Consider the following 26,235-nt stretch of genomic DNA (forward strand, 5'->3'; position numbering starts at 1 on the left):
TTACATCGTCATTATGCACATTAGCCCCCATCGATGTGTCCAGCATCAAATCCAAGAAAGGGATATTGCAATTACCCCGGGGAATACTTCTGTGGGTATTGGGGCTGTGAAACAATAGCATCGGATTGGTCAGTAGAAGGAGATCAATGGCTTACTGTTTCTTGGGGACCCCATTGCTGTAAAGCTCCGTAGGAGGACTGGTCGGGTGGCATAGTCAAGCAGGGCAATTTGTGTATCTGAATGTAACTAAACCATCAGATCCAGGATGGACAGTGGGACGGACATGGGGTTTTTGGTACGTGGAACCCAGTAAAGATAGAGGTAACATGTTTACCATAAAGAAGGAGCCTATCCCACCAGATACCCGACCAGTAGGCCCTAACTCAGTAATAGCCAAAGATGGAGAGCCAGGTTATGTTGAAATAATCAGTAATCAAAGTAACTCAGGAATGAAAAATTCAACTATTGATAACCAGACAATAATACCCACTGGCGAGGATTCTCGATCTAACACCCTTTAGAAGCTAGTAGAGGGAGCGTACCTAACCCCCAGATTACAGAGCATTGTTGGCTTTGTTTTGATGTTAAACCCCCATTTTATGACACTGTTAGAATATCAGAAAAAGCAAGACGTGCAAATGGCAGTAACCCCCTTCATGTAATTAGAAAGATTCACAAGAGCAAGGAATCACATTAGCCTCAGTAACAGGGAAGGGGAGATGCATTAGCCAAGTGCCCCAGCACATAGAGTTCCTGTGTGGAACAATGACTACAGCAAAACGAGAGGATAAGCCAACCAAGTGGTTACTCCCTGCTAAAAAGACAAAGTAGATCTGTGCAAAAAGAGGATTCACACCCTGCATCTCCCTAGAAATTTCAATGAGACCTCAAATTACTGCATACAAGTAGTTATAATCCCAAAAATTATATATCACCCTCGAGAATGCTCATAGGGGGGGAGCAGGTGTAAGCACGGGAGTGGCCTCCTTAGTAAAACAAATGAAAGAATTTCACTCTCTAAGGGTAGCAGTGGACGAAGCAAATAGAGCAATCAATATCAGCCTTAGAGAAATCAGTGAGATCCCTATCTGAAATAGTTTTGCAAAATAGGAGAGGATTAGACCTCCTGTTCCTACAGCAAAGAGGGCTATGTGCAGCGCTCAGAGAGGAGTGTTGTATCTATGCAGATCACACAGGGGTAGTCAGGGAAACCTAGTTCAACAGTTCCCCGTGGCTGACTACCCTATTGTCCACAATTGCAGGGCCCCTAATTTTGCTGATTTTGGGACTAACCTTTAGCCTGTGTATTTTTAATAAGATCATAAACATAGTAAAGAGGAGATTAGAAGCCACTCACCTCATGTCGATAAATGCCAAATATGAACCCACACCGGAAGATCCTGAGACTAATGAAACCTCAGCCCTTAGCTTACAAGAACAAAAAAGGTTTGATGAACAAAATAAAGAAAAAGAAAAGGGGGGATTGTGATAAGTTAGAAAAGACTCTTTGTTCATCAAGACAAAAAGGGGAAGCCTTGTGTAGATAACAGAAAACCAAAGGGGTAGCCTTTTGTAAATAACAGGAATTCAAAGGGTAAACCTTGTGTAGATAACAGGACTTGAGCTTAGGCCCATATAACATATAACCTTATATGGAAAAGACCATTACAGGGCCGTGGACTTTCACAGAGGAAGAAGAGAGGAGCCTTCGTCAAACGACCACCAGAGAGTAAAAGAAGACCCCCTAGCAACAGAAGGAGCAAGCGCAGAGTACACCCAGAGATACTGCGGACACGGAAGGAAGAGAGTATAAAAAGACTGCAGGAAGGGGGAAACAGTGTGAGCCGTTTGCGGAGCGGGGACTCCCCGGCTGCACCCAGCGCTGTTTGCTTGTCATCGCTTGCTGTAATCAATAAATTTCTGATTGACTCTCGAAAGGCTGAACAAATTATTTGCCTCAATTTATAACAGAATACATTAAAACACCTTAACAGTATTTAAATTAATGTTACATTCCCAAATAAGCAGCTAGTCCACTTTGTCTGTTGGCTGACAGCTGAATTACCAAATTATACCATTCAGGATATGAATTCCGTTTCATTTTGGGATCAAATTGGACAGTTACTAACCTTAAAAGTCGAAAATGGTGATCACAAAGCTTCTCTATTTATTCCAATATTTTTACAAGCTCGAAAGCAGCTTTTAGAAGCAAAAAAAAAGCGCACAGTCACAGACAAATTTTCCAAATAATCCTTTTCCTGATTCCTCTGTACCCCCACAGTATCCTGGTTCTGAAATTGCACCATCTCCCCTGTGCCCTTCTATCACACCTGTTTTTTCTCAAGAATACAGTTCTGACTGCTCCAAAGGTGAAATGCTCTCTTTCCAGAGCCCTGGCGATGTGGCAGGGTCCCCGAGACGTGCAGAGCACATGTTGGAAAGGAATGGAGAGAACCATGTGCTTCCTTCTTCTTCCCACAATCCTTTCTTCCCCCCAATCCCTTCCCCCACTCCATATCCCATGCCCAATCCCTTTCTGCCTTCGGCAGTCCAGCCCCATCCTTCCTCCCTGTGCCTCTCTCCGAGCTGCCACAGAAACGAGGGAGGGGGAGGCCCCTTTGCAGCCTCTAAGCCGGATGGCGGTGGGGGGGGGGGGGCCAAGCCCAGCCCACAGCCCCGGTGTTGGGGCGGGGGGGGGGGGGGGGGCGATTTCCTCACGGCAAGGGGACCAGAGCTGCCTCTTGCCAGACCCCAAGGGGTGGGGGAAATTATACCCCCTGCCTCTCTGGGCACTGGAAGAGCAGCAGAATTTTTAGCAACTCAGAAAAATGTTGATGAAAGCATACACTCAATAGCACCTGTCATTTATCTTGGTAAGAGAAACAGCACCAGGGCTTACCAGCCATTATCCTATCAAGATAAAAAGGAAATCTGCAAAATTCAGAGAGAATTCGGGAGATCGAGCAAGATTTTCAAAGGAATGATGAGGGCAACCTTTAATTCAAATGAGATGGTACCCAATGATATCAAAGATTTGTTTAGATGCTTGCTAACTCCCTCAGAATATGATCTGTGGGAAGGCAGGTGGAAAAGGGCTTTAACAGCACTATTACAGGAGATTCAACAAACTCCTGATGAAGCAAAAGACAGTGATGGTAACCCTATTACACAGGGCCACCTGTGTGGTGAAGGGGACTGGCACTGTCCAGAAAAACAAACTCGAGTGTTATCTAAGTCAGTTTTAGATAAAATCTGTAATGTTGCAGAAAAAACGTTTTATCAGCTACCAACAATTGAAGTTAAAGGCAGTTATGTTAACATTAAACAGTTTCCTTCAGAGAATTTCTTGCAGTTTGTGGACCATCTGAGAACACAAGTAGAGAGACAAGTACAAGATCCAGTGGTGCAGGCAGAATTGATTAAAGAAATGGCTCAGAGGAAAGCTAATGAGACCTGTCATAGAATTATTCTCAGCCTTCCCCTTGACCCATCACCTAGTCTCTCACAGATGATAGAAGCTTGTACCAGGAAAGCAGAACTGTTCAGTACTCCTGACAGAAATACAGGATCAGCATACCCACAGCCTGCGGCAGCTGCAGTACCAGGTCCAAGGAGGCAACCAATGCCATCAGACCAGCTGCAGCACATCATCTGCCTCTGTTGCAAGAAACCAGGACATTTCACCAGAACCTGCCCCCTAAACCAGAAACAGAAAAAGTTCAACAAACAAAAAAACTGAATTTACAGTGCATACCCGCTGTTAATACAACTACGCGCAAAGATATAAATATAGCGAGACCCACACGGGCAAAGGCCTCTCTCTCAACAAAAAAGGGGGAGGACGGGACCCACGGTTGGGGGGGGGCAGAAAAATAAAAATGTCAAATGTTCAACTAACAAGGTTTGGCAGCCGCTAGGCCAATTTCAGCTCGTGACTACCAAAGGTTTTCATTTCAGATCTACTGATTGGGAAGTCATTATAGTGGACCTGTCAAACACCTCACAGGACCTGACAGTTTACCACAAGGGACTGGACAGTGAGTATTTTGTTATTGGGGACACAGCACACACACCCTTGGAGATTGAGGTAGCTCCCATGACCACTAAGGGAAAGATAACAGGCCTTATGTTGTTGGCACGCTGCATGCACCCACCATTTTACCTAGAGAAGGGGCAAATTCTTGCCCAGGCCGTTCCCGTTCCAGCAGAAATCACAGCAGAAGGAAAATCACCGTAAGTCTACTGGGCAGAGGTGGTGGGAGAGAATAAACCCTCAATGGCATGCAACCTAGCCTGTGGGTCAGAGCGCCTTCATGTGGAGGGGGTCCTAGACACGGGCGCGGACATCACAGTAATACCTAAGACCATGTGGCCATCACAGTGGGAATTGCAACCTGTGGCTAGCAAACTTCAGGGCATAGGAGGAACCACATTGGCAAAGATTTCAAAAAGCATTGTTCAAATTGAGGGACGCGATGGAAAATTGGCAAGTATTCGTCCATTCGTTGCAGACTATAAGGCCCCCCTGTGGGGGAGAGACACCATGTCCCAGTGGGGAGTCCAATTGGTCATTCCTAAGACACCCCAGGATTTTCGGAAATAGCCGCTGTGGAGCGCCCTACCCACAAGTTAAAGTGGTTGGATAACACCCCAAGGTGGGTAGCACAGTGGCCTTTGAGTAAAGAGAAGCTCAAGGCACTTGAGGAACTCGTGGAGGAGCAATTGGCTCAAGGACACATAGAAGAGACAGATAGCCCTTGGAATTTCCCAGTCTTTGTAATAAAGAAACCGGGAAAGGACAAGTGGAGGTTGCTCCATGATCTCCGAGAAATAAACAAAATTATAGAGGACATGGGACCACTCCAACCAGGGATGCCTAGTCCAACAATGCTCCCTTGAGATTGGCAATTGGCTGTCCTAGATATCAAGGACTGTTTCTTCCAAATTCGATTACACCCTGAGATGCCCCACGGTTTGCATTCTCAGTTCCCACCATCAATCAGGAAGCTCCAATGAAGCGCTATCACTGGAAGGTCTTGCATCAAAGTCTTAAATCGAGTCCTTTCATATGCCAACAATACGTAGCCTCATTACTATCTCTGGTACACGCGGAGAGAAAGGACGCCATCATCCTTCACTACATGGATGATGTGCTTGTGTGTGCCCCCAATGACTCTATACTCCAACACATGCTTGACCTAGTGGCTAAGGCTTTAACCTCTGCTGGGTTTCAATTGCAGGAAGACAAAGTTCAAAGGATGCCACCTTGGAAATACCTGGGTTTGGAAATCACTGCAAGGACCGTTGTTCGGCAGAAATTGGAAATTGATTACAATCCCAAAACACTAGCAGATCTCCACTCTTTGTGTGGGTGTTTGAATTGGGTAAGACCCTGGCTAGGCCTCACAAATGAGGATCTAGACTGTGGATATTCTCAATTCAGTCAGAGAGAAAAACAGAGGGTTTTTCTAACCAGGCGAGAGCCTGGGAAGCAGTTGGGAAAGAATGTAAATAATTCTCTAATCGATCTTGTTGTTCACATTGTTTATAGGTATGTTCTGCCACTGTGCGTCATTCACTGCACACCAATGGTGTGAGATGTTTTTACTCTAAAACCAATGAAATTAGTCTGCACGATGTTCTTTATATATAGAGTGGTGCATTTGAAATAAATCAGAGTTCATTCAGCTAACTTTCTAAAAATACTTTGTCCAGCTGCAAAGTTCCCTCCTTATCTTTCTTCAATTCCTCTCTTCTCTTGGTCTCCTTGGTAACAGCCTTGGAGAAAGCTCCTTATCAGCTGCTTCTTGCTTCTCAGATTCTTCTTGCTCCTTTAGCTAACAGGCCCGCTGTTAGCCCCTTCCACACCTACCCACAGACTGTCTGCTGAAATAGTCTGTATGGGCATCCCTCCTTTTGGATCTCCAGTCCTTGGAGGCTAATCCTTGCTGTCATTGTTTTCTTTATGTTAAGTTGTTTCTGCACCTTCACTCGCCACAGGTGGTGCGGAAGGTAACATGAGAATTAGATTAGGAAATCAGGTTACACCATTAGAATGTTTTTCATAATAATCTTATATTATCAGTTAGGTTTGGGCCAGAGGTGGGAGAATTGGTTTTTTAGTCCTAGGAGAAGTAGCAAAAACCTTTAACCTTAGCATTTGTTGGGTCAGCAGAAGACCAAGAGGATCCAACGACAGGCCATGGGTGGCCAACATGCCTATCGCAGGTTACCTCCAAACTGGTCAGGAATATGTTATGTAGGGTATATTAAACCATTGTTCTTTTTTGCTACCACAAGTTCAGGGAAATCCGTTAGGAATCAAGGTATATGATGATCTAATTAGAGAAAAGAGGTCGGTTGATGCATCCCTGGCTGGAGGGAGCACCCAAAAGTGGGGAACAGATAAATGGCCACCTGAGCGAATCATACAACATTATGGACCAGCCACCTGGAATCCAAATGAATTAATATCGGGTGCCAGAGAACACATTTATATTGGATAATTAGGTTACAAGCTGTCTTTGAAATAATAACCAACCAGACAGCTACAGCTCTTGACCTTCTTGCTGACCAATCCACTCAGATGAGGAATGCAATATTTCAGCATCGGATGGTATTAGATTATCTATTAGCAGAAGAAGGGGGAATGTGTAGAAAATTAAATTACTCAAACTGCTGTTGACAAATAGATTACAATGGAAAAGTAGTGAAACAAATAACAAAGGGAATAAGAAAGTTAGCTCATGTACCAGTCCAAATGTGGAAAGGATGGGAATGGGACATGTTTTCATGGTTACCTGGTGGACTATGGGTTAAACAAATGCTTTTTTTCCTCTTATGTGCTGTAGCATCTCTCATCTTTTTACCATTGTCCTGGTGTGGTGCAAATTTTAGGAGGAAACCTCCAAAGGGATGTTTTCCTATAGGGCAGAATTCAGCAGCCTGTCCCCCCACCGATTCAGGAAAAAAATCTCCTTGGTGAGAAGTGGAAAAAACCTGTTTATTTAACAAGCAAAGTATTCACAAGCATGGAAAATGAATAATATTAAACAATAAAACCTCTTGTTGTTCTGAAGAGATGGCAAATTCAGAAAGAGTCTTTCTGTGGGCGTGACTCAGTCTTTCAGTCGCTCTGGGGCTCAGGCCCAATGTGCCAGGCCTGGTGTGCAGCTTGGGGGGCCCCTGGGTGATTCTGCTGATGTCCTGGACTGGAGAGAAGCTGAACAGTCTCAGAAGAAGAAGGCACAGTCCAGGGAAAACCTTTCTTGTCATAGCTAATGAGGAAAACCAGTGAATAAAAGCAAAGAAAAACTCCCTCTCTCTCTCTGCAAAAGCCAAGAATTCCAAGAGTACTGATAGCCTTATCTCTCTCTTGCTGTCCGGGCTAAGCAACACAGTCCATGAGACAGGAATTCTAGGGGAGTAAAGTGAAGGTTCTGCAGGCAAACCGTGTGCTGCTTCTCCCCCCTCTTCACCCTCTCTGTCTGGGCCTAGCGTAAAACTACAGGACCCATTTCTGAGCAAAAAGACAATGGGGATACCAGCATCATAAAGTCACCCTGGGACATGTATCCCTGTTGCAGCAGATACCCCAATCATTCAAGTTGCAGGTAAACCAGACAGTAAACCTAAGCTAGCAGCTAAACCAGACAGTGAGCCTAAGCCACTGGCAGTTGATACTGTGGGAAAGAAACACAAAACCAAAACCAATCGGCCAGTGGACAATGATGATCCGGGGGAAGGACCCTCAAAGCCAGCTCCAGCGACTGACTCAAAATCAGAAGTCACCACTGAGTCCATTTCCCTGAAGGACTTTCGTGGCCTAAGAAAGGATTAGACTCAACGACCTGATGAATCTAAAATTAGTTGGTTAGTTCGCCTTTGGGATGCTGCAGGTGAAGCTACAATTCTGTATGGTACTTAAGCGAGGCACTTGGAATCCCTGTCACATGATCCGGTCATCGAGCAGGGAATGGTAAGGGGGGCTGACCTTCACAGTCTCTGTGCACAGATCTTGGGAAGTGTGGGACAAAGATATCTGTGTGCAGAGGTTCTCTACATGCAGCAAACCCAGTGGAAGACCATAGAACAAAGAATTCAACGCTTGAGAGAAATGGTGGTGGCAGAGATTCTTTTCTCAGAAGACCCAGCAATGCCTAAGAATCCAGACTTGGTAACATGTACACCCATAATGTGGTGAAAACTTGTACGACTTGGGCCACAAGAATACGCTTCTGCTTTAGCAATGATGAAGTGGGATGAAAGAAATAAGACCATGCTTGATATGGCGAAGAAGCTCTGAGCATATGCAGATACCATGCATGGCCCAACACATGCAAGAATTGCAGCTGTGGAAACACGTCTGCAAAAATTAGAAGATAAGATAGAGGAGAAGCACTAGAAACTCAAAGAAGACATTAAAGAGGACCTTCTCCAAATTTTGGCAGTACAGATCAGAGGTTCTGGAACCAAACACAGACATTCCCCAGATAGGGAGAGAATGTACACCCCAGGAGGTGAGCTGTGGTTCTTCCTGTGTGATTGTGGGATGTCACCAGATGACACAAGGAAAAACGACGCACCACAGCTTTGGTCACGATGAAGAGACTAATTTATTTCCTCTGACTCCAATCTTCTATAGTTCTCAAAAGGTGCCAGTGGATTGGAGGGTGAAAGTACCACCTCTCCAACGACACTGGACAAACTACCTGTACATCAAATTTCTCCGCCTCTATGAAAGAATGCAAAACAATAGGTTGTTTACAGAAAGTTGTGTGGGAAAGTTCTCTACAAGAATGTAAACTCAGAAGGCTTTAGAAAACTCTTAAAAATCAGGGCGACAGTGGGAAAAACATGGGGAGATAGGATGGAAGACCCACTGCTGCTCTGGCGCAACAGGTGCATAAATTAAAGGAGAGCACGACTCAGAAAGGAAGTTCCACCAAAAAGGAAGCCGCGCCAGTTGCCTGTAGCCAAACTGCAAGGTATGGTGATGATGACATTTCTGATCCCATTGAAGGAACCTCTAAGACATATACCCAGGGAAGGAAGGATAACCAGGCTTAGAAGGGCCCTGCCTCAAGCCAGGTAGAGGCTAGGGAAAACCGTGTTTTTTGGACTGTGTGTATTTGTTGGCCTGGAACATCAGAACCACAAAAATATGAGGCCTTGGTCAACACTGGTGTGCAATGTACACTAATCCCATCGAGACTTGTAGGGGCAGAATCTGTTTATATTGCTGGCGTGGCAGGGGGATCACAGGATTTCACCTTAGTGGTAGCTGATGTAAGCCTGACGAGAAATGAGTGGAAGAATCACCCTATTGTGACTGGACCAGAAGCCCCATACATTTTGGGCATAGACTTCCTCCGAAATGGGTATCTCAAAGACCCAAAGGGACTCAGGTGGGCGTTTGGGATAGCTGCTATAGAGACAGAGGGCATTTAGCAATTGAACACCTTGCCTGGACTATCAGAAAACCTAGCTGCAGTAGGCCTTCTGAAAGGGAAAGAGCAACAAGTACCAATTGCCTCTTTGACAGTGCATCACCAATGGCATAGAACAACTCAAGATGCTGTGATTCCCAATCACAAGATGATCCGTGAACTGGAGAGCCAAGGGGTGGTCAGCAAAACCCACTCATCCTTCAACAGTCCCATTTGGCCTGTGCGTAAATCTGAAGGACAATGGAAATTGCCTGTGGACTATCATGCCTTAAATGAAGTGACTCCATCATTGAGCACTGCTGTGATGGACATGTTGGAGCTCCAGTATGAGCTGGAGTCCAAGGCAGTGAAGTGGCATGCCACTATTGATCTTGCCAATGGATTTTTCTCCATTCCTTTGACAGCAGAATGCAGGCCTCAGTTTCGCTTCACTTGGAGGGGCATGCAGTACACCTGGAACCAACTGCCCCAGGGGTGAAAGCACAGTCCTACCATCTTCCATGGACTGATACAGACTGCACTAGAAAAGGGTGAGGCTCCAGAACATCTGCAGTACATCAGTGACATCATTGTGTGAGGGAACACGGCAGCAGAAGTGTTTGAGAAAGGAGAGAAAATCATCCAGATCCTCCTGAAAGCCAGCTTCACCATCAAGAGCAAAGTTAAGGGACCTGCTCAAGAGATCCAATTCCTGGAAGTAAAGTAGCAAGATGGACGGCATCAGATTGCCACCGATGTCATGAATAAGATCGCAGCAATGTCTCTACCAACCAACAAGAAGGAAACACAAGCTTTCCTATGTGCCATAAGCTTTTGGAACATGCATATTCCTGAGTACAGCCAGATTGTGAGCTCTCTCTACTTGGTCACCCACAAGAAGAACACTTTCCAGTGGGGCCCTGAACAGCAACAAGCCTTTACGCAGATCAAGCAGGAGATCGCTTATGCAGTTGCCCTTGGCCCATTCAGAACAAGACCAGATGTGAAGAACATGCTCTACTCTGCATCTGGGAGCCATGGTCTGTGCTGGAGCCTTTGGCAGAAAGTGCCTGGTGAAACTCCAGGCCGACCACTATGTGGTAGATAGGGACAGGTGAACAGAAGATTTCGGGATGTAACGGAAAGCAAGACCCTTCCCCCCTCATCCTTCGATATGTAATCAATCACCCCTGAGGCATGCAGCCCCTCCTAACTCCAGTAGTTTTCCACTCCTTACTAACCCTAGCTGGACCCACCATCCCCCTTTGACATAGTAAAGCCCCCTTGACTATTTAACCTCACGAGGTAAGGTAATAAACGCCATTTTGACCATCCACCACATTGGTGTCTGTGCATGTCGGTGGCCCGAGTGACCCAGGCAAGGCCGGGTCGCCATGCGGTCTCTTGAAACCAGGTCGCCTGCCTTCTCAGCAGAAGGCATCACCACTAGGATTCTGGAGTCGAAGCTGAAATGAACAGGGCTAATGCCTTTATTAATGTTCAGCTCTTTATTAAAAAGATCAGCTGGGCAGGGGGCTTGACGCAGAGCTCGCCCCCGCGGTTGTAGCTTTCCCAGGTTGCCGGAAGGAAGGCGGCGTGCAGAGTCGGTCACTGGAGTCCCGAGCAGCAGCTGTCCTTTCTCCTTTCCTTGTGGCACACCGGTGGCCCGAGGATGAGGAGGCGTGGTGTGCAGAGTCTGTTGCTGAAGTCCAGAACAACAGCTGTCCCCGCTCCTTCCATGGTGGCAGCACCAGGGCTCTCTGTCTCTATCTCCCTGCTTCTCAGAGCCTAATATAGTCTGTTCTTTCTTAGGTGATGGCGACGGTTAAAAGCCAGTCAGGGGATGTGTTTCGCTCTTCCTCAGCTAGGGCATTTATCTAGACTCCTCTATTGTGTTCAGTTTTTGATTTATATTCATTTTTATCTCCTAAAAATACTCCCATGATCCTAAGGGGTTTTTATTTGCATGTTAGTCCCAGAATGGCAGCGTGGAGGAGTGGGAGGCCAGGTAGTTTAGAGAAAACAAACAGAGCAATTAGCTAATTAGCATTTCAATATCGGTACTTAGCTAGAGTTAGTAGTTTTCTTTTAGTGTTGCTATGGGAACTAGGAAAGCCCTGCCCGTGTCTCTGGGGAACACCTGGAAACTGTTCATAACAAATCCCTCCTCTACTTCTTTGATCGGGCTTAAGCCCGCATCAACTTACAGTCTTTGGCTTTTGAGGGCTAACTTCTTTTGGCATTTGTATGCTTTTACTCAGGCCTGAGGGTAATTCTAGTGTTCTTTAGAAACCAAGTTTTTTTTAGGTAACTCCTTTGGCTAAAGGACACATAGTCTTATTAAACAATTACCAAGTACTTAAACCTTTTCTATGGTACTTTAACTCAGAAACAGTTATTAACACCTTACTGTATATCAGCCTCTAGCAAGTCTTCTTTAAAGTTAATTTTAAGTCCTCTGGTTTCTTAATTACTGTCCATGCACAAGAGGAGGCGGGTGACACTGTTGGGTCTGGTCTGGCGTCTGGGGGTGGCACTGGTCCTTTAACTATGGTGACATGGGTCCAGCCTTTTTCTTAGGTCCATACCGCAGTGTGTGTGGTGAGTAGTACCTGGAAAGGTCCTTCGAATTTGGGGGTTAATGGAGTGGTAGTGTACCAGGACTTTATCAACACCCAATTCCCAAGACTGATGTGGGCATTGGCATCCAGAGGGGAAGTCTGGGAGAGATACCCCTTCTTTCGGAGGCCTTCTAGGGATTTTCCTATGACCTCTAAATATTTCTGAGTTGCTGCCTCCCCTTCCAGATAATCTGCTGTACTGAAAGGGGTGATTAAGAAAAAAGGGAGTCCAAACATTATTTCATAGGGAGAGACCCCTGTGTCAGACCAAGGTCTGGTTCTGATGTGCAAGAGAGCGAGAGGTAAACACCTGAGCCAATTCATCTTTGTTTCTTCAATTAATTTAGTTAACACATTTTTAAGAGTTCTAGTCATCCTTTCCACCCTTCTAGAGCTTTGAGGATGCCATGGGGTGTGCAACCTCCACCTTATCCCCAGGGCTTTTGTTACTTGATGTAAAGTTTGAGCGACAAAATGTGGACCTTGGTCCAAGTCAATGTTATTGACTAGCCCATATCGTGGTATGATGTTTTCTAAGATTATTCTTGCAACTTCCTGCAGTTTCCTTTTTGGTTGGGAAAGCCTCCACCCAGTGAGTGAGGTGATCTACGATCACTAGTATATGTTTGTACTTTAATTTTCCCTTGCAGGATCAATTTTTGGGCTTCTTTTATCAGGATAGCTGCTGCTGCTGTGATTACTTTCCCACTTAAATACATTCTTAGGGCTTCTTTGAGCAACTCATTGATGTTCTTTGCTTGCCAGTCCTCTATCTTTTCTGGTTTTTGTCTAATATCGGGTCAGGATTTGGTGGCAAACTAGACCTTTAAGAGGACTTGACCCTCTGGGCTATCTGGGTCTATATTTGAATATAACTGGAAATTTCGTTTTAGTTGGTTAAGCCAAATTGCCGGGGTCTCATCCTTCTCCTGAGTACCATCAAAGGCCAATTTCGTGTTGCTTCCCCTAGGGATACTCTTTGATCCCTCTTATCATGAGGGACCTATAGTCTCTCATGTTTTGCCTACCTTCTTGTTGGCTGGGACTCCAGTTGGGGTCCACCAAGGGCATCCCCTGGTTCCCTGGGGGCCCCAATCCACCCTCTCTTTCCCATATCTTCACCCCTGCTGCTCAGATCATCTGGACCTTTCTCAGAAAGAACAGAATGCTTAGAATAGCTCAGGTCTCCCCAGGTACAAATACTCAGCCCTAGAAACTGGTCCAACTGGCTAGATATTCCAACGGGGTCTTCCACTAAATTTCTTAGCTCTTTCCCAAATCCCCAGACTTCAGAAGCTGCCAAAGGTGCATCCACAAACCTAACTCCCTCAGCTGCTCTACCCATAGGAACCCCTCTAAGGGGAAAGAGCCCCTCCACCCTTGGTGCTTTGGATCGGGTGCTACAATACGGCCCTTTTTCTAAGGCACCAAGCAGGGAAATAGTAGTGGAGAGAGACACTGGAGGCCAGGGGGCATGCCAGGTGATGAACCAACCCTGGGCAAAGGTGGCCTCAGCTCCCAAGTGGGAGGAGGCAAGGAAACTCCAGCTGGAGAAGGGGAAGAGGGAGTTGGGGAGATGGTTGAGGAAACTAAGGGAAGGGACGATGAAACAGAGGTGGGAAAACGGGGGAAAGGAATCAGGGACTTAATAGGAGGGTGTCGTGGGGACAGGACATTTTCATGCTCATTATCCCAATCGTGGTTTCTGCTCCCTGTTCTCAGTTTGTTTTGTCTTCCTTCCCCCCCACCCCGGCTGGCTGCTGGCTTGCTGCTTAGCTTGCTTGCTGCTCTTGCTTGCTGCTGGCTGCATGCTTTGCTGGCTCTGTTTTCCTCTCTTTTTTCTCTGCTTTTCGCTGGCTTGCTTTTTTGCCTTTTTTTTTTTCCTTTTCCCCGGTTTCCGTTGTTCCCTTCCCCCCCCAACCCCGAAGACATCGGACCTACTCCGGGCAGGAGCTCCCCCGGGGTCTGCGAAAGAAGCTCCGTACCCTCTGCAGCGAAGAGAGATACAGCTCAACCCCCTTGGACTGGTGAAAACATCTGTGGTCATCTTGGGCTATTTCTCTTGTGCTGGGGAGTGTTTTTTGTTGTGCCTTAATAAACAAGTTTTTTCCACTTCCCCTCTGAAGGAATTCCTCCTGAACCCGGTGGTGGGGGGAAGTTGCGGAGGGTTTGGTTTCCTATAAGGGGCTCCTTTGGAGGTGTTTTCCCCTAATTTGTCCTAAACCAGGACAAATAATTTGGTGGCCCGTACGGGGAAGGCCCAGACAAAGTGGAAAAAACTTTATTCTAATAATATTTTTGGCTTTAACTGTTCTGTGGGAATATTGGTATGTCTCTTTTTAAAGTTATGATGTCATTTGGAGTGAAAGCCTGCCTCTATTTGTGGTCATTAGGGTTCTTTGAAGTTTTGATAGCTTTATGGTCCCTGGAGTTATTTTCTTATCCTGAAGTAGCTCCGGTATTGTCCCTAATACGTAGCTTTTGTAGCAGAGGGGCACTAATGAGAATATTTATCGGGCTGGGCTTGGCTGTAATACTTTGCAAGGAGCTTATAAAAATGTTGTTATCGGCTCCAGGAATGTATAACTCGTGGTTGTGGCTGTGTGCTAAATTTGTTATGGGGGAGGAGGTTTTTCAGCCTTTGCTTTCCTTTTCCTCCTCCAAATTGTTTACATCTCTATTAGGAAATGTCCTGTCCTCCCTGACTGCCAAGGATACCATCTTTCTGTTATTTAATTTAATAACCTTTCTCTATACTGTCCGCAGTTTATATAAGATGAAGGCTGAGATTTCTAGAGGGGCTGGTGAGACCTCTGATTTAGGAGTACAACCAAGGGTGAAAAATCCTGAGTGGTGCGGGAAATGGGAGGATATGGGCCAAATTTTAAAGGAGTTTTCTGATCCTGTAGTTTGGGACTTTCCACCTGAACACATCCAGAACCCAGCTGAGGTGGCGAAGTATCTGAAAGGGAAATGCCAGGATAACCCCAAGGAGAAAAAGATCATTGCAGTGAGCTGGGCCCTGGCATATGCTTATTGTACTCTGCTTGATACTGTAGGGCAGCAGACAGAGGAAGGGGGGCAGGGAGATAAACCAGCAGCAATCCCAGTCACTCAGGCTGCAGCCAACAGCCCAGGTTCGAAGCCAGCAGTTAAACCAGACTGTAAGCCTCAACCAATGGCTGTGGCTACTAGCACACGAAGTGGAAAGTGCACAGAGAAGACCGATTGACCAGTGGATGACAATGATGAGTATGATGCAGGAGAAGGACCCTCAACACCTCCTGACATAAAATCAGGAGTCAAAGCAACTGGCACAAGATCAGAGACTAATATTGATTCCTTCTCCCTGAAGGACCTCCGAGGCCTAAGGAAGGATTATCGGCGACAGCCCGACGAATCTATAATTAGTTGGCTGGTCCGCCTTTGGGATGCGGCAGGGGAGGCTACCATTCTGGATGGCACTGAAGCAAGGCATTTGGGGTCCCTGTCACATGATCCTGTCATCGACCAAGGCATGATGAGGGGGGCTAGCCCTCAAAGCCTCTGGGAACGGGTCCTGGACAGCGTAGCACAAAGATATCTGTGTGCCGATGACCTCTATGTCCAGCAGACACGGTGGAAGACCATAGAACAGGGGATCCAACGCCTGAGGGAGATGGCAGTGGTGGAGATCATTTTTTCAGAAGACGTAACAATTAGGAATCCGGACCTTGTACCATGCACACCTGTAATGTGGAGGAAACTGGTGCGACTTGGGCCACCTGAATACGCTTCTGCTCTAGCAATAATGAAGCGGGAGGAGGTATATGAGACTGTACTCGATATGGCAAAGAAGCTTCGGGCATATGCGGATGCTGTACATGGCCCGACTCATGCCAGAATTGCAGCTGTGGAGACACGACTGCAGGAATTAGAAGGCAAAATAGAGGAAAGCCGCAAGAAACTCAGGGAAGAGATTAAGGAGGACCTCCTCCAAATCTCAGCTGTGCAAATTAGAGGCCCTGGCACCCAACGCAGACGTTCCCTTGTTGGGGAGAGAAGGTACACCCCACGAGCTGAGTTGTGGTTCTTCTTGCGTGAGTCTGGAGAAAACATGAGGAAATGGGATAGGAAGCCTACTGCTGTTCTGGCACAACGGGTGCGTGAATTGAAGGAAGGTAAGAAAAGGAAAGCAGCCCCAGTTGCCCGTAGCCGAACAGCCAGGTATGATGATGACATGTCTGATCCCCTTGAGGGAACCTCCAAGACATATGCCCAAGGAAAGAAGGATAACCAGGCATAGAGGGGCCCTGCCTCTAGCCAGGTAGAGGCATGGGAAAACCGTGTTTTCTGGACGGTGTGGATCCGATGGCCTGGCGCATCAGAGCCACAAGAATATAACGCTTTAGTGGATACTGGTGCACAGTGTACGCTAATACCATCGGGATATGTGGGGGCAGAGCCTGTTTTCATTGCTGGTGTGACAGGGGGATCACAACAACTGACCCTGGTGGAAGCTGAGGTGAGCCTGACTGGGAAGGAGTGGAAGAAACATCCCATTGTGACCGGCCCAGGGGCTCCATGTATTCTGGGCATAGACTTCCTCCGGAGCGGCTATTACAAAGACCCGAAGGGACTCAGGTGGGCCTTTGGAATTGCCGCTGTAGGAGCAGAGAGCATTAAGCAATTAAACACCTTGCCTGGACTGACAGAAAACCCATCTGCAGTAGGGCTCCTAAGGGTGGAAGAGCAACGAGTGCCAATTGCGACCTCGACAGTGCATCGCCGGCAGTATAGAACGAATCGAGATGCCGTGATCCCCATCCACAAACTGATTAGTGAGCTGGAGAGCCAAGGGGTGGTTAGCAAAACCCACTCACCCTTCAACAGCCCTATTTGGCCTGTGCGTAAACCTGAAGGAGAATGGAGATTGACTGTGGACTACCGAGCATTGAATGAAGTGACTCCACCACTGAGCGCTGCTGTGCCGGACATGCTGGAACTCCAGTACGAGCTGGAGTCCAAGGCAGCACAGTGGTACGCCACTATTGACATTGCTCATGCGTTTTTCTCCATTCCTCTGGCAGCAGAATGCAGGCCTCAGTTTGCCTTTACGTGGAAGGGAGTGCAATACACCTGGAATCGACTGCCCCAGGGGTGGAAGCACAGTCCTACCATCTGCCATGGACTGATCCAAGTTGCACTAGAAAAGGGTGAGGCTCCAGAACACTTACAGTATATCGATGATATCATTGTGTGGGGGAAAACGGCAGCAGAAGTGTTTGAGAAAGGAGAGAAAATAATCCAGATTCTCCTGAAAGCCGGTTTTGCCATCAAGAGGAGCAAAGTCAAGGGACCTGCTCGAGAGATCCAGTTCCTGGGAGTGAAGTGGCAAGATGGACGGCATCAGATTCCTACGGATGTCATCAACAAGATCACAGCTATGTCCCCACCAACCAACAAGAAGGAGACGCAAGCTTTCTTAGGCGCCATAGGCTTTTGGAGAATGCACATTCCTGAGTACAGTCAGATCGTGAGCCCTCTTTACCTGGTCACCCGCAAGAAGAACAATTTCCATTGGGGCCCTGAGCAGCAACAAGCTTTTGCCCAGATTAAGCAGGAAATTGCTCATGCAGTAGCCCTTGGCCCAGTCAGGACGGGACCAGAGGTCAAGAATGTGCTCTACTCTGCAGCCAGGAACCATGGTCTGTCCTGGAGCCTTTGGCAGAAAGTGCCTGATGAGACTCGAGGCCGACCGCTAGGATTTTGGAGTTGGAGCTACAGAGGGTCTGAAGCCAACTACACCCCAACAGAGAAGGAAATTTTGGCTGCCTACGAAGGAGTCCAAGCTGCCTCAGAGGTGATTGGTACAGAAGCACAACTCCTCCTGGCACCACGACTACCGGTGCTGGGGTGGATGTTCAGAGGAAAGGTTCCTACTACCCACCATGCCACCAGTGCTACATGGAGCAAGTGGATTGCCCTCATCACGCAGCGCGCCCGTATTGGTAAACTGAATCGCCCTGGGATTTTGGAAGTGATTACAAATTGGCCTGAAGGTGAAAACTTTGGTGTCACAGACGAAGAACAAGAACCAGTGACACGGGCTGAAGAGGCTCCACCCTACAACCAATTGCCAGCAGAGGAAACACGCTATGCTCTTTTCACTGACAGTTCCTGTCGCGTCGTAGGAATGAATCGGAAGTGGAAAGCAGCTGTATGGAGCCCCACACGACAGGTCGCAGAGGCCACTGAAGGAGAAGGTGGATCAAGTCAACTTGCTGAACTCAAAGCCGTTCAACTGGCCCTAGACATTGCAGAAAGGGAGAAGTGGCCAAAGCTCTACCTCTATACTGATTCATGGATGGTAGCCAATGCTCTGTGGGGATGGCTGGAGAGATGGAAAGGGGCTAACTGGCAGCGTCGAGGAAAACCAATTTGGGCTGCTGAAGAATGGAAAGACATTGCTACCCGGGTAGAGAAACTGCCTGTGAAGGTTCGCCATGTAGATGCTCATGTCCCCAAGAGTAGAGCTAATGAAGAACAGCAAAACAATCAGCAGGTAGATCAGGCTGCAAAGATAGGGGTGTCAAAGATAGATTTAGATTGGCAACACAAGGGGGAGTTGTTCCTAGCGCGATGGGCCCATGATGCCTCAGGCCATCAGGGTAGAGATGCCACCTATAAGTGGGCACGAGACCGAGGGGTGGATTTAACCATGGACAGTATTTCTCAGGTTATCCATGACTGTGAGACGTGTGCTGCCATCAAACAGGCCAAGCGAGTGAAGCCCCTATGGTATGGGGGACGGTGGTCCAAGTACAAGTATGGGGAGGCCTGGCAGATTGACTACATCACACTGCCGCAGACACGCCAAGGCAAGCGCTACGTGCTCACAATGGTGGAAGCCACCACAGGATGGTCGGAAACCTACTCTGTGTCTCATGCTACAGCCCGTAACACCATCTTGGGCCTTGAAAAGCAGGTCCTTTGGAGGCATGGTACCCCTGACAGGATTGAGTCAGACAATGGGACTCATTTTAAGAACAGCCTTATCAACTCCTGGGCTAGGGAACATGGCATTGAGTGGGTGTACCATATCCCCTACCATGCACCAGCTGCAGGCAAGGTAGAGAGGTACAATGGACTGTTAAAAACCACCTTGAAAGCATTGGGTGGGGGATCTTTCAAAAACTGGGAGCAGCATTTGGCACAGGCCACCTGGTTAGTTAACACCCGAGGTTCCACCAATCGAGCAGGTCCTGCCCAGTCTGAGTCCCTGAATATAGTAGACGGAGATAAAGTCCCAGTGGCACATATCAGAGGTTTGTTAGGGAGGACAGTGTGGATCAATTCTGCCTCGAGTACAGACAAACCCATTCGTGGGATTGTCTTTGCTCAGGGACCAGGTTGTACATGGTGGATAATGCAGAAAGATGGAAGAACACGATATGTACCTCAGGGAGACCTGATTGTGGGGTGAGACTCATGCAAACATCTCAATTTGCTGGATGTTACTGCCATTGTTTGTACATTAAACCACACAGACATGGGACAGAAGGAAATGTGTAAATGTCGAAAGTCAGAGCAAGTGAGAATGGAAGGTAATGTGTAAGTGTGGAAGGTTTGAGCAGGTGGGAAGGAAGTTCAGTAACATGTTCACGATATGGGATAAGGGGTGGAATGTCGTGGGGACAGGACATTTTCATGCTCATTATCCCAATCGTGGTTTCTGCTCCCTGTTCTCAGTTTGTTTTGTCTTCCTTCCCCCCCACCCCGGCTGGCTGCTGGCTTGCTGCTTAGCTTGCTTGCTGCTCTTGCTTGCTGCTGGCTGCATGCTTTGCTGGCTCTGTTTTCCTCTCTTTTTTCTCTGCTTTTCGCTGGCTTGCTTTTTTGCCTTTTTTTTTTTCCTTTTCCCCGGTTTCCGTTGTTCCCTTCCCCCCCCCACCCCGAAGACATCGGACCTACTCCGGGCAGGAGCTCCCCCGGGGTCTGCGAAAGAAGCTCCGTACCCTCTGCGGCGAAGAGAGATACAGCTCAACCCCCTTGGACTGGTGAAAACATCTGTGGTCATCTTGGGCTATTTCTCTTGTGCTGGGGAGTGTTTTTTGTTGTGCCTTAATAAACAAGTTTTTTCCACTTCCCCTCTGAAGGAATTCCTCCTGAACCCGGTGGTGGGGGGAAGTTGCGGAGGGTTTGGTTTCCTATAAGGGGCTCCTTTGGAGGTGTTTTCCCCTAATTTGTCCTAAACCAGGACAGAGGGGCTGAAGGACCAGCTGGGGAAACTGTTGGGGAAGTAACAGGAGCAGAAGGGGACAGGCAATCGAGGGGGTCCCATTCCTTTATTTTTCCAGTCTCCCCCTCTCTATTCCCTTTGTCTTCCTCTCTATTTCTTTGTAACTTGCATATTCTCACAGTCTCATTATTTATAGAATTCTCCAGCCAGCAAGCTGCATGAGATAGTTGTTCTATATCAAGGCCCTCTCTTCTGATTACACATCCACTGATCTTGGGTTCCATACCACGGCCACTCTCCCCGTAATTCTAACTTCGGCCATACTTCCTATACTGTAAAGTACCATCTTACTCTTGTCTAGATCCTTCATGATCTCCTGAGAATCCCATTAGTCTAACAGGTGCCCCAAGGGGCTGTTAGGGGGAATTCTCTTTGCTTTGGAAGGATTTGCTCTTTTACTATAACCTCTTCCCATTTTCAGGCCTCAAAAACAAAAAAAATATATACCTTAAATGGTGCTTCTATCTAAAATGGAATATACTGACAGGCAGCTAAAGCGCATCTGACCCCTCCCAACTTCGTATTTTGAATCACTTGACTAAACTTAATCTCTTTTAACTAAATTCCCCTCTTGGCACTTTACATTGTCTCTTGGCCAGGACAATCACTAGTCATACTCTTATCTATTGTCTTCTGTTCTTTTTCTCTTTGGCCTAAGTTTTGAACTCCTTGATGGACTTTCTAGGCTTGTACCCCTGCTAAGTCCTGCCCAAACTCTTACTTGGCCTTTTGCCTAACCTTCTTACTAGGCTTGGGAAGCTTGGTCTCCCTGCCGAGGTAAGGTCGAACGTCCTGCCGAGCCTTACACTCGAACTCCGGCCAAGCCCCCTTGCCTGACCCTACTAGGCTTGGGAAGCTTGGTCTCCCTGCCGAGGTAAGGTCGAACGTCCTGCCGAGCCTTACACTCGAACTCCGGCCAAGCCCCCTTGCCTGACCCTACTAGGCTTGGGAAGCTTGGTCTCCCTGCCGAGGTAAGGTCGAACGTCCTGCCGAGCCTTACACTCGAACTCCGGCCAAGTCCCCTTGCCTGACCCTACTAGGCTTGGGAAGCTTGGTCTCCCTGCCGAGGTAAGGTCGAACGTCCTGCCGAGCCTTACACTCGAACTCCGGCCAAGCCCCCTTGCCTGACTCTCCTACTAGGCTTGGGAAGCTTGGTCTCCCTGCCGAGGTAAGGTCGAACGTCCTGCCGAGCCTTACACTCGAACTCCGGCCAAGCCCCCTTGCCTGACTCTCCTACTAGGCTTGGGAAGCTTGGTCTCCCTGCCAAGGTAAGGTCGAACGTCCTGCCGAGCCTTACACTCGAACTCCGGCCAAGCCCCCTTGCCTGACCCTACTACGCTTAGCTTGCTTGCCTTCCTGCCTTTCTGATTACTCGGGTTAATGCCTGCTCTGACGGGGACATCCTGCCCTGCCTTCCAGGGACATTCCCCTATCTGCTCTGGCGGGGACCTCCATCCATGCCTGCCATGGACATCCTACCTGCCCTGTTATCCTGTCCTGCCTGCTGGGGACATGCCCTCTGCCTGGCGGGACTTTCTGCTCCTGCTTGCTAGGACATCCCGCCCTACCTGCCCTGTTATCCTGTCCTGCCTGGCGGGGACATGCCTTCTGCCCGGTGGGGACATGACGCTCCTGCCTGCTTGGACATCCCACCTGCCCTGTTGTCCTGTCCTGCCTGGCAGGGACATGCCTTTTGCCTGTCGGGGACATGCTTTCTGTCTGCCAGGTACATGCCCTCTACCTGCCAGGTACATGTCACTCCTGCCTGCTAGGACACCCTGCCCTACCTGCCAGGGACATCCCACCTGCCGTCCTATCCCATCCTGCCGGTGCTGGGGACATGTCCTCTAGGACCTCCACCTGCCCTGCTGGGGATATTCCCCTTGCCCTGATTGCCAGGGACTTACTTTGCCCATAGGGCACCTCCACACGCTCGGAGGAGGGCCTGCTTTACTTCTAAGGAGACGCCTCAGTCGCTCCTCTATTCCACTCGCTTCCCCCCGTTCCCGGCCGGCCCCTTCGCAGGAGTCCGGAAACGCGGTACTAGCGGGTCCCTCTCACTTCGGGGGTCCGAGCTGCCGGCCTCCGTCTCACTCACTCACTCATTCGCTCGTCTCCCGGTTTTTTCTTACCCATCCGATGCTCCTCTGCGTTGCTCGTCTCACGCGGATCCTAGGGTCCGAAGGTAGCCAGCAACTCCCGAGGGTCCCTCGAAGCAGATGGTCGAGCTGTCCAGCTGTCCGGGGGTCCTCTTCGGGCGTGGCTATCCCGGACGAGCCCCCAAATTGAAATGAACAGGGCTAATGCCTTTATTAATGTTCAGCTCTTTATTAAAAAGATCAGCTGGGCAGGGGGCTCGACGCAGAGCTCGCCTCCACGGTCGTAGCTTTCCCAGGCAGCCGAAAGGAAGGCGGCGTGCAGAGTCGGTCACTGGAGTCCCGAGCAGCAGCTGTCCTTTCTCCTTTCCTTGTGGCACACCGGTGGCCCGAGGATGAGGAGGCGTGGTGTGCAGAGTCTGTTGCTGAAGTCCAGAACAACAGCTGTCCCCGCTCCTTCCATGGTGGCAGCACCAGGGCTCTCTGTCTCTATCTCCCTGCTTCTCAGAGCCTAATATAGTCTGTTCTCTCTTAGGTGATGGCGACGGTTAAAAGCCAGTCAGGGGATGTGTTTCGCTCTTCCTCAGCTAGGGCATTTATCTAGACTCCTCTATTGTGTTCAGTTTTTGATTTATATTCATTTTTATCTCCTAAAAATACTCCCATGATCCTAAGGGGTTTTTATTTGCATGTTAGTCCCAGAATGGCAGCGTGGAGGAGTGGGAGGCCAGGTAGTTTAGAGAAAACAAACAGAGCAATTAGCTAATTAGCATTTCAATATCGGTACTTAGCTAGAGTTAGTAGTTTTCTTTTAGTGTTGCTATGGGAACTAGGAAAGCCCTGCCCGTGTCTCTGGGGAACACCTGGAAACTGTTCATAACAGAAGCTACAGACAGTCTGAAGCCAACTACACTCCAACAGAAAAAGAAATCTTAGCAACTTATAAAGGAGTCCAAGCCACATCAGAGGTAATAGGCACTAAAGCACAATTCCTCCTGGCACCCTGACTACTAGTGCTGGAGTGGATATTCAAAGCAAAGGTTCCCTTTACCCACCACACCACCAATACCACATGGAGCAAGTAGATTGCTCTCATCACACAGCATGCCTGTATTGGAAAACTGAATCACTCTGGGATTTTGGAGATAATTATAAATTGTCCCAAAGGTGAAAACTTTGGTCTCACAGATGAAGAGGAACAAGAACAAGTGACATGTGCTGAAGAAGCTCCAATGTACATCCAGCTGACAGCAGAAGAAACACGTTATGCTCTTTTTACTGATGGTTCTTGTCGCATTGTAGGGATGAGACAAAAGTGGAAAGCAGCTGTATGGAGCCCAACACGACAGGTCACAGAAGCTACTGAGGGGGAAGGTGGATCAAGCCAACTTGCTGAACCAAAAGCGATTCAACTGGCCCTGGACATTGCTGAATGATAGAAGTGGCCAAAGCTCTACCTCTGCATTGATTCATGGATGATAGCCAATGCTTTGTGGGGATAGCTGGAAAAGTGGAAAAAGGCTAATTAGCAGCATAGGGGAAAACCAGTCTGGGCTGCTGAAGAACAGAAAGACATTGCTGCCCAGGTAGAAAAGCTATATGTGAAAGTCCACCACGTAGATGCCCATGTCCCCAAGAACAGAGTTAATGAGGAGCACCAAAATAACAAGCAGGTAGATCAGGCTGCAAAGATAGAGGTGTCAAAGATAGACTTTGATCCCTTGCTTAGTGCAACTAGTATCTATGCCTACTGATCCAGAAATTGCTACAAAAGGACAGAAAATGATGTTACTGCAAATAATTTCAAAAGCAAAAAGGACCCAAGAACAGAAAGTTAAGGCATTGATAACTGAGGTTTTCAAAGACAATTATTGAAAAAAATAAGAAGAGGAGGGATTGAAAGGAATGAGAAGGAGGTGTCTTTGCAAACAAACTGTGGGCCTGATGGTAGATAAGGCCAGATACAGAGAGGTGAAAGAAGCAGTGGGGGCAACCATAAATTCCATAGGAATTCCACTAATTGATACAGACTGTTACTCACTCAAGACTATACCTAAATCTCTAGATTTAGAGAAAAAGTACAGAGACACAAGGAAAAAGAAAAAGGGGGGGAGTACACATTAGAAAGGGGGTGTATTAGTTGATTCGGAAAGTCTGTACCTCAGCCAATGGGGAAAGAGAGAGGGAAATACAGCCGGGAAATTAGGATAAAAAGGAGGCTGCGTCCTCTAACAGTTTGAGAGACCCCATGGGAAATGCTGATGACCTCTCCCTTTATTCAAATAAAGTTACAGGGCTCCTCTGTCTCTTTTTGGACATAAACCTCTGGTGTTTGTGGATTAACTTTCCTGACAGAAGAGACCTACAATGATCTACTAGTCAACTGTGTAACTATTTCAGGAAAATTTGCCTTCTTTAAGTGAATTCTTGCATACTACAGGAAGTAGTGAATAAAGCAAATCGTTTAAGATAAATGCTCCAATTACTACTTAATTAAAACTCAGCTGTATCAGGTACTACTTCCTTCTGCTACCAGTGACTTCTGGAAAACATATTTAACTTCTAGGAACAGGCTTGTAACAAATCAGCCTTATTTAGAATTCGGAACAAGATTGACAAACATATTTTAAAGAGAGTCATTACTTCAATTCAAGCAAAATCTGAAAACTAACTGAGATTTAAGAGTTTGGATGAGTTCAGCCTCCAGTTTTTTAGGCTAGATGAATTTAACTCAGTAAAAAAGTTTTTCAAAATGGAACAATTAATACTAGAGAGATGGTGGGTTTGCTGTAAAAATATATAACATATAGGTCAAGATTTTAATCGTCAAGATTTGGTCAATATGGGAAAGTTTTAGTGCCTTCTATATTGGTTTTCCACACCCTGGCTTCTGGTAGCAGGGGGGGGGCACAAAAATGGCTCCTGTGAAAAGCTCCTGGAAGCTTCTACCATGTCCAGCAGAGCCAATCTCTGATGGCTTTGAAGATGGACATGCTGCTGGCCAAAACTGGGCCAATAAAAGAGGTTGGTAATGCCTCTGTGATGACATATTTAAGAAGAAAATCAAACCAAAATCATGGGTGTTGCTCCTAGTCAGAGAAGAGGAGGAGGTGAGAACATGTGAAGGAAAACAACATGGAGACACCAAGATCAGTGGAGAAGGAGAGGGAGGAGGTGCTCCAGACGTCAGAGCCAAGATTCCTCTCCAAGCCGTGGTAAAGACCATGGTGAAGCAGGTTGTCCCCCTGAAGCCCATGGGTCTGTGGGGGATGCAGAGTTCCACCTGCAGCCTGTGGGGGAGGTGCCCATGCCAGAGTGGGTAAATACCTGGAGGAGGCTGTGAGCCAGTGGGAGGCGCAGTGGAGAGAGAGGGCCCTTGCTTCCAGGCTGAGGCAGCCTGTCTTTGGAGGACTGCACCCCATGGAAGAGTGACCCGTGTCGCAGCAGTTTTGGGACGACTGTCTGCCCATGGGAGGGACTCACGTTTCAGCAGGTGTGATAGGGCTGCTGCTCGTGAGAGTGGACCCACACTGGAGAAGTTCATGGAGAGCTGTCTCCCACGGGAGGGACCCCACAGTCTCACAGGGGAAGGACTCCTCTCCCAGAGCAGCAGAAGAAAATCTCAGTGATGAACTGACCAAAACCCTCATGGCCCTGTCTCCCTGCACTGTTAGTGGGAAGGTGGAAGGGGGTGGGGGATGTCCTGGTTTGACAAGGAAGTGATTTTTCTCAGGAAGTTGGGGTCAAACCAATCAGTGGTCAGATTTGAATATTGACACCTGGTGTGACCACTGAAGACATGGGCATGCCTC

This window comes from Vidua macroura (genome assembly GCF_024509145.1).
Source record: "Vidua macroura isolate BioBank_ID:100142 chromosome W unlocalized genomic scaffold, ASM2450914v1 whyW_random_scaffold_30, whole genome shotgun sequence".
Classification (NCBI taxonomy): domain Eukaryota; kingdom Metazoa; phylum Chordata; class Aves; order Passeriformes; family Viduidae; genus Vidua; species Vidua macroura.